The sequence below is a fragment of the Chenopodium album genome, chromosome 5 (assembly GCF_948465745.1).
Source record: "Chenopodium album chromosome 5, dcCheAlbu1.1, whole genome shotgun sequence".
In the NCBI taxonomy this organism is placed as follows: Eukaryota; Viridiplantae; Streptophyta; class Magnoliopsida; order Caryophyllales; family Amaranthaceae; genus Chenopodium; species Chenopodium album.
Genome location: NC_137838.1, coordinates 76,287,242 through 76,296,027, shown reverse-complemented (window position 1 = coordinate 76,296,027; position 8,786 = coordinate 76,287,242).

Sequence of the window (8,786 nt, the reverse complement as noted above, 5' to 3'; positions counted from 1 at the left end):
AAATAAATGATGTGTTTTTTACACTAAAACGCTATCAGCTAATAGCTATAAATAGGGGGGTTTGGTTTGGTTTGGTGGGGAATGATTTGTTCAAGGAATTTATTGACAAACATTGATTTTGCCATTTTTCTTGACAATTGATCCTTTGCTTGTCGCAGTGTCTCAAACAACGTCTCTTTCAAAAAACCTCTATGTATTTCATAGCAGTACAAGTTTATGTTATGAACTTGTGGTAATTTGGTAACTATTTAATGTTCTAGGACTAGGCTATAATGGTTACTTGCATCATTTCTTTCCTATTTTTCGCATTACAATTTTAGGCTTCATTTTGCCTTTTTGTTTCAATTTTTTAAGTATAAATTATTCGTGTAAGTTTGATAGTGTTTTATGTAGTACTCCGTAGTTATTATTGTATGCATGTAAATATGTAAAATACTTTATGTATCGTTTGAGTTTAAAAGTCTTTTAAAAATTAAAAATTTGTTAATTTCTTTGTATAACATAGCCTAAGGGCCTGTTTTCATAGGCTGAACTGAACTGAACTGAGCTGAGCTGAGCTGAGCTGAACTGAACTGAACTGAAATGAATATTTTATAAGAGAAGGAAATTATGAGCTGAACTGAATTAAATTGAAAATAAACGTATAAGAACAGACCCTAAGTATGTATACTCTGTATGAGAAAAACACAAAGTATTACACACTTTGCACCATATATTTGCCTATTTATCTAATTTGCAATTTTATTGACTTTAAGTCAACTGTTTATCTATTTCACAAATCTTCCAATCATGCTATATCGTATCAAGTGAACTAAACATAGTATAATATATCCCTGATTTCCTGATAACAACTACTCCATAATAATAATCGGTACTTAACACTCGTGCTAAATGAATAAATAGGACTATTATGTCAAGTATAGAGGGGTAAATCTCTAGTTAGGAGTTGTAAGTTGTAAATCTCTAGTAACTTACATTAATGTTTCACACAATCTCTCAAATGAAATCATGACACAACTCACAAGGGTAAAAAAGAAAGGGTCAAACACTCAAACCATCAAACCAACCAACCTTTAACCCCCAAAACATGGATCCAACATTTTCAAGTAATAAAATGGACCCGGATAAAATAAAAACGGGTCAAATAATGTAGGCTTGGGCCTAGCTAAGAAAGCCTATAAAGTGGGCCATAGTATAGGGACAAGGGCCCATAATGAAAGATCAAAATAAGCAAGATAATGAGATTCCCAGTGGAATGGCCGCTTTCATTCCGGCAAATTGGGGTTTCAATAACGCCTTTTCCTCTGTTTTTGTTGGCCGTTTTTTTTTTTTTTTTTTTTTTTTTAATTTTTTATTTCCCTTTCCCCCAAGTTTTAAATTCTCCCCGCCAAAAAAAAAAAAAAAAAAAAAAAAAAAAGGTTTTAAATTCTCATTTCTTCTTCATCTATTTTTGTCATTTTTCCCCTAATTCTAAACCTAGTAAATTATCTTGAAGAAAACAAATTTATTTGCTTAATCCTTATCTTTTGTCCATTTCTTCTGTTCATGATTTAATGATTTATACCGACTCCTGGAATTATATGAACTGCCTTCAAATTAAATAACTATAACATGTTCGGCAAAATGTAGCTGTAGAGGTAGTTGTTAGTTGTGATAGTAGATGTTAGCTCAATAAATAAATCTATTAACTATTACTAAAACAAAACACGCTGACATCATTAAGGGATACATGTCAATTTCTTATTAAAAAAATTTCCGCATAAACTATTTTTGACATCATCCTTTTTTTTTCCTCCTCTTTCTCCCTCCTATATTCTAAAACTAAATAAATACAAAGATACAATACTTCTTTCAAAATTAATTAATGAGATTATGATTTTTTTTTTAAATATAAAATTGACAACTATTTAAACAAATAATAGCTATTTAATCCGAGCAACACAGGGGACTAAACTAGTAAATAAATAAATATGAGTGTTTCATAAAGTAGCTATTAAAAATAAATAAATAAAAAAAACACTCACCTTAATAATATACACAAACGAGTACTAATTTTTTTATTCTTTGTTTCTAGAATTCTAGTGGGTGGATTTTCAAGCGAGTAAAACCAGAAAATGTAGCAGTTTACATGTTCAATGTATTGGTGGTTTAATTAAGATAAGATATTCGTCAAAAAAAAAAAAAAAAAAAAAAAAAAAAAAAAAAATTAAGATAAGATAATTTTGGTTCATTCATCTCGATTTGTAGATTTCAAGTATAAATATCCAAAACATGAGGTCCTTACGTAATACAGAGTATGAATTTGTGTGTCAAAAAAAAAAAAAGGTATGGAGTAATATGAATTTAACTTTTGGATAGTTGCTTGTAGTTAGTTTTAAAAAGGTTAAACAAAATCATTATGATCTGGAGTCTGCCTTTATTTTATTTTTAAATTTTTTTTAACGTTTTTTTATGGTTATGTTTGTGCATTCAATAATATAATTGTGTTTGTTTATCCTGGTATAATTATTACTCCGCAATACTTTAATAGTATATTTATGGAATACTTGTGTTTGTTAATCCTTGTATATTACGGAGTACCTACTTTCAATGAAACTATTATTTGATCTTTCAAAACAAATATTAAAGCTAATACGTAGTATTTTCATTAACCAAAATTTTACACACTCCCAATTCCCAAATATAAATCTTCCCAAACCTTATTTTATGTAACCTTACAAAAGAGATAAAGGAAGTACCCACCCCCCCACCCCCCCTTTTTTTTTAAGTGTTCCATTGAGGCTTTTTGCACTACTTACTTAACCTATAATGTTTGTGATTCATACATAAGAAAAAACAAGTTTTCACCAAAAAAAGAAAAAAAGAAAAAACAAGTATTTTAAAATTACTCTTTTAAAAAAATATGTTTCAAGTCTTTTTACACTACTTAATGATATTATAATACAGATTTTAATGTTTCACAAACATAATTTATATTATTGTAAGTATTTGCTAGAATCGTCTCAATAAATAGATAATTAATATTCAATTATTATAATTTATATTTATTGATAATTAATGATATTATTGGTAAAAAAATTCTGCATCAATCAACATAATGGTCCAATCATTGTCTCATATTCTAATCATGTTCTAAGCTAATAGTGCAAATATGATTTCAAAAAGAAAATTATCGGGAACTACTCGCTTAACAAGTCAATTTATGAACAACTACTCGCTAAAAAGTTGTATAAAAAAACTACCTCCATAATTTTACTAAAAAGTTTGGGTAACGCTTTCCCGTTTTCATATTCTCACAATTAATTCCGACAAGTGAGGTCCATATGTAATTTCCGAAAAAAAAAATAAAAAAATCCTCACCCTCGTATATATTAATCAATCTTCATCTTCTTTGCAAAAACTCAATAAAAAAAACCAAATCTTCCAAATCTTTGTGAATAACAAATCGTTTAACGATTATCACAAATATTTGGTTTTTTGGATTTGGTCTTTATAAAGAAGACGAGGGTTGGTTAATATATACGAGTACAAGGGTGAGGGTGTATGTATTTTTGAGAGAAAATAACAAATGTGTCCCACTCGCTGGAATTAGTTGCCGAAAAATGAAAAAAGAAGTTCTACCAAAACTTTTTAACTTTGGGGGTAGTTTGTTTAATAAATTTTTTTAACAAGTAGTTGTTCACAAATTAACATGTTAAGCGAGTAGTTATCGACAATTAATCCTTAAGAAAATGTGAAGTTGATCAATTGCAATTAGAGCTTTATACTGTATTTACTTGCAATACTTGAAAAAGGTGATTTTATTTTTTCAAACCCTATTATTAGAGTAGGGCCTATTCACATTTATTGAGCTGATTGGAGCTGAACAGGACTGATTGGAGCATAATTGAACTGAATTAAACTGAATAGAGCTGAAATGAATATTTTATGAGAAAAGGAAATTAAGAGATGAACTGAAATTAAGCTGAGGAGTAAACAGGCTGACAGGCTTTAAGAGATGTCTTGATTTTTGTAAAAAATGGAATCAACCTAAAGCTTCAACATTACAACAGTACGAGACTTTGATTAGTTAGTTTACTATATTAACTATTGATTTTCATGGATAATTCTTCGTTTTAGCGTATAGTAGTAGATTCCACTTCGATTGAATAGACGCACCTCTTATCTTATCTCATTTACTTTATAACATTTGTGATTAAGCATGCATATTCCTTATTCACTTAACTTAAACCACAAACAAATTTTGACGTCAATGGCTAATCAAGTGATTATATAAATGAACGATAGAATACATACTCTATTGGTTTGTATGAAGGACATGCATGAAATTATGTCAAATGGTCGTCATTGTCACCTATTTAGTTAATTAGTATGAAAGACAAGCATGAAAATATGTCAAATGCTCATTGTCACATATTTAAATCATTCAATAAGCTAAGAAAAAATTACTTGAGTTTTAGACTTTAAGAATACAATCAATTAAAAATTAACTTGTCTCTAGCACATAAGTAACTTTTTTTTTTTTTTTTTTTTTTTTGAGGAAATAGCACATAAATTACTAAAATTATTAATGTACACAATATTGATATTTAACATGAAAATTGAGTTTTAACTGGAACTAATGTTTTAAATTAAAAGTAGAATTTGCAGGAGCAACGAATATGCAGATTTCATACTATTATGTTGCTTTTATGAACCTATTTTCACACCATCCTCTAAGAACACTTTTTCAATACCCACTTTAATTATAGGTTTCATCCATTAAAATAATTAAATAAGGGATAATATTGGATACATTTAAAAAGTCCTAAATCGAGATGGAGCTAGCTTAGCCCTGGTTAATCATCGAAAATAAATCAATAAAATATTTCAATCAACATGATATTTTCGAAAATAAATCAATGTTTGTGGAATTCGTATTTATAAAAAGTTGTTGACTTATTTATAGAAATGTCACTAGATATTTATCATGAAAATCAACTTGTATTTTCTCCTAATTAGACCCTACATAGCCAAGATTAATGTCATAACATAAAACGGACTTAGGGCCTGTTCTCATACGTTTATTTTTAGTTCAGTTCAGCTCCTAATTTCCTTCTCTTATAAAATATTCAGTTCAATTCAGTTCATCTGTATTCAGTCAATGAGAACAAACCCTTATTGTATAATCTAGCTCATTTCAAATGCGCACATCGAGACAAATCTAAAACGTACACAAGCAAAAACTCAAGAACTGTTTTATAGCCATGCCAAGTTCCCCACATGAAATTGTAAAAGTTGATCTAATAAAAGAGAGTAAAATTATTGAGAAATAGTCGTGTCAAATTAACATATGCACCCAACATAACATTTGATGTCCAAATCCACGAGTTGTTTTTCTTTAACAATCCACGGTAATCATTGAGCTTCATCAACACTTTTTAGATTCTCTCTTGTCCTTAATCTATTTTTTGAAAATATCCAACCCTTTTTAATATGTATATGCTCCAATTGTTACTAGTGATGTTTGATGTTGAACTAAAGTTTTTACCAAAATTTATTAAAAAATATTTTTTTGAATAAAAAATAATAAAATCAATATAATAATAATAAAAGAGTTGGATTTTGTACTTTTCACCACAAACGTTTAAATTACTAATTCACAAATTTAATTTTTAAATAAAATCAAAAGGCCAGGTAATGATAAATTCTCATAATAACTTCCAATAACATTTGTCATTATTTTGTTGTGCAAGTATTAAGAGTATTTTAGTTCTTTCAAATTTTAAGCTATGATAAGTGAACTTATTTTTACTTATTAAATCAGAAAAAATACGTAATAAAATCCAATTCTAGTCCATAATCCATATCAATGATATCATACTTTTTTTTCTTTATGTGCAGTTTATTATTGCTAAATATTTTTAATTTAGTAAAAAAAATGAAATTATATATTAATAATATATACATTACTACGAATCTAACAAGACTCTATTTGATCTTGTTTTTTTTTTTTGTGATCATATTTTTTTTTTCTTGTAATATAGCATATTTTTGAGGTCAAAGTTTAGTCAAATCAAATCATTGAAACAGATCATATACAATAAGTCAAATTCAAATCAAATAAGCAAAAATAAAATCAACTAAACATATTTTAGAGTCAATTGCATGGGGATGGTGTACATTAGGCATGGAAGATGGGGAAGCTGGAGGGTCCCACATCAAATGGTGGTCATATGTTGTGATGATGGAGATTGGAGATAGTGGTGCGCAAGCACTCCAGTGCTTTAGCCAGCTTTTACCCTACTATTTTCCCTTTTCTCACAATTTTTTCAAAGAATATTACAATGGAGAAAATTTTCAAAGCAATTGAAGACAAATCAAAGAATCTATTTGGAATCATGAAATGATAAGTATATACTCCTTTAGAGTATTTGAGAGTGAAATAAAACAAGCTAGAAGAAAAGCTTTATAAGACTATTTTTGTAGAAAAGTATATAAGAACATTTTCAATTATCTTTCTACAAAGCATATTTTTACTTAGAAAAAAAGGTATGAAATCGAGGGTAGCTAATCTTAAGTCCTAACCTTTCATACCTATATCTAAATACGTTAAAATTAACATATTTATGATAGACTAAGGGCTTGTTCTCGATGAACTAAACTGAACTGAACTGAACTTATTAGACTTGAACTGAACTTAACTGAGCTGAAATGAATATTTTATGAGAGAAGGAAATTAGGAGCTGAATGAACTGAACTGAACTGAACTTATTAGAGCTGAACTGAACTGAAAATAATCTGATGAGAACAGGGCCTAAGGCTCTATTCTTTTGAACTTTTGGGCAACCAGAGCAGAGCAAGTGTCAGCATAGCAGATTGAATCAGCAGAGCAAAGCTATAAAGTAGAGCAAGAGTCAGCAGATCAGCTCAAAAGAAATGGGCATAAACACAATTAAAAATGTGGTTGATTGTAATATTATTCTATGTCTATCTTTAACTTAGTGTTTAGGATGTATTGTCATGTGCCTCAAATCCTCATTAAAGGATGTTCGTGTAAACGTGTAGTATACGGGTAGGGTATAGTTGGAGCTCGATCACTTGGTGGTACAATCTGAGCGAGATTTTATGCTTGCCTAAGCAATTCGAATAAAAAGTGTTAGTGCCACGCAATGCTCGATCAACCAAACATCAACTTGGTCGCTTGAGCACTTTAGTGCCCAAAATTTTATGCTTTTATGATGGGTTTCATCTTAACCCTTGAATTTAGCTGTTAGAGCATCTCCAATGGCAGGCTACAATGGTTTGTAGCTTGTTTTTCCACATCAATTTCTAAGCTACAACACTTTTTAAGCAACAAATTGTTCCAATGGTAAGTCACAACATATTGTAGTTTGTAAAAAATAAAATTTTTAAAAATAATAGATAATTATACACATGTTACAATATGAGTGGAGATTATTTGTCTATTTTTCAATCAAGCATGTAGTTTGGTTGGGCTACAGTTGCTTGTATGTTGCTCAATTTTTTGTTTTCCAATGGTAAGCATATAGCTAGGAACTTTATTTAAATTGCAAGCAAGTCCTTATAATTGAACCATTGGAGATGCTCTAACATACGAAGTATATTATATTTGTTTATGACGACTAATAACATATTGCTTGAGGAATATTGAAAGGTTATGAGGATTTCTTAATATTGTAAAAAGAATCATTGAGTGAATAGGTCAAGTAAGCCATTTAAAAGACTCTTTATATATTCCTTTTGTTTTCTCTATTAAAGTGAAAAAAAAAGAAGACAAAAACCAATGAAAAAGCCAAGAAATATCATGTACTCCGTATCTAACATGGCAATCGATCAACACGTACTAGTCCTTACTCGATGAGGTGACAATTACCAACAATTGAATCCTGTAAATATGTGTGTATAATAAGCAAGGAGCAAGCTTCAAACAAGTTTGTAAACATCCATCTCATGGATTCATGCCTACACTTTTCATAAACAAACGAAATAAAACAAAAGAAGAAAGAAAATAATCTTTGTTGAAGCAATCATAAAGAGCTGTTATTCCAACTACTAGTATAAATTTTTCTATCTCCTTTTTTCTTAATGGAACTAATCTTTTAAGGGTCAATTAGCCATCTATAACAAAAAGTGTAACTTTTTAATAGTCACATTACTCCTATTTTTTTTTTTAAAAAAAACAAATCACATTACTCCTATTTTATGTGTTAACTACTCGTATATAAAATTAAATTTAAACACTACGGGCTTATTTTCATTTACTGAAATGAGCTGAACTAAATTGAACTTAACTTATTAGAGCTGAACTGAACTGAAATGAATATTTTATAAGATAAGGAAATTAGAAACTGAACTGAACTGAACTGAAAATAATCTGATGAAAACAGGCGTGGTTTGCACCAATTATATAAATTCAAATTATACCATTGTTTTCAAGCATGTAAAGTGGGAGAAAATATGAACAATCTAAACAAAAATATGTTTGTGTTAATTAAAAAAAAAAAAATCAAAATAATTAAAGACAGTGAATTCTGAGTCAAAGGAATTAAGTGACAAGAAAAAAGAAAGAAGCAGAAAAACAAATCAGATTATGTTTAAAAAATGTCTCCTAAAAAGTGTAAAAAAAGGTGGGTTTACATTTGCAGAAAGTAGAGAATCTCTTTTGAAGTTCACCGGGATTTCATTGTCACTTTTTTTACAAACCCAACCTTTTTTTTTTTAACAAATAACACACACTTTTTTTTTTCTTCTTATTCTCTCTATTTTCCATGCATTGCATTGTG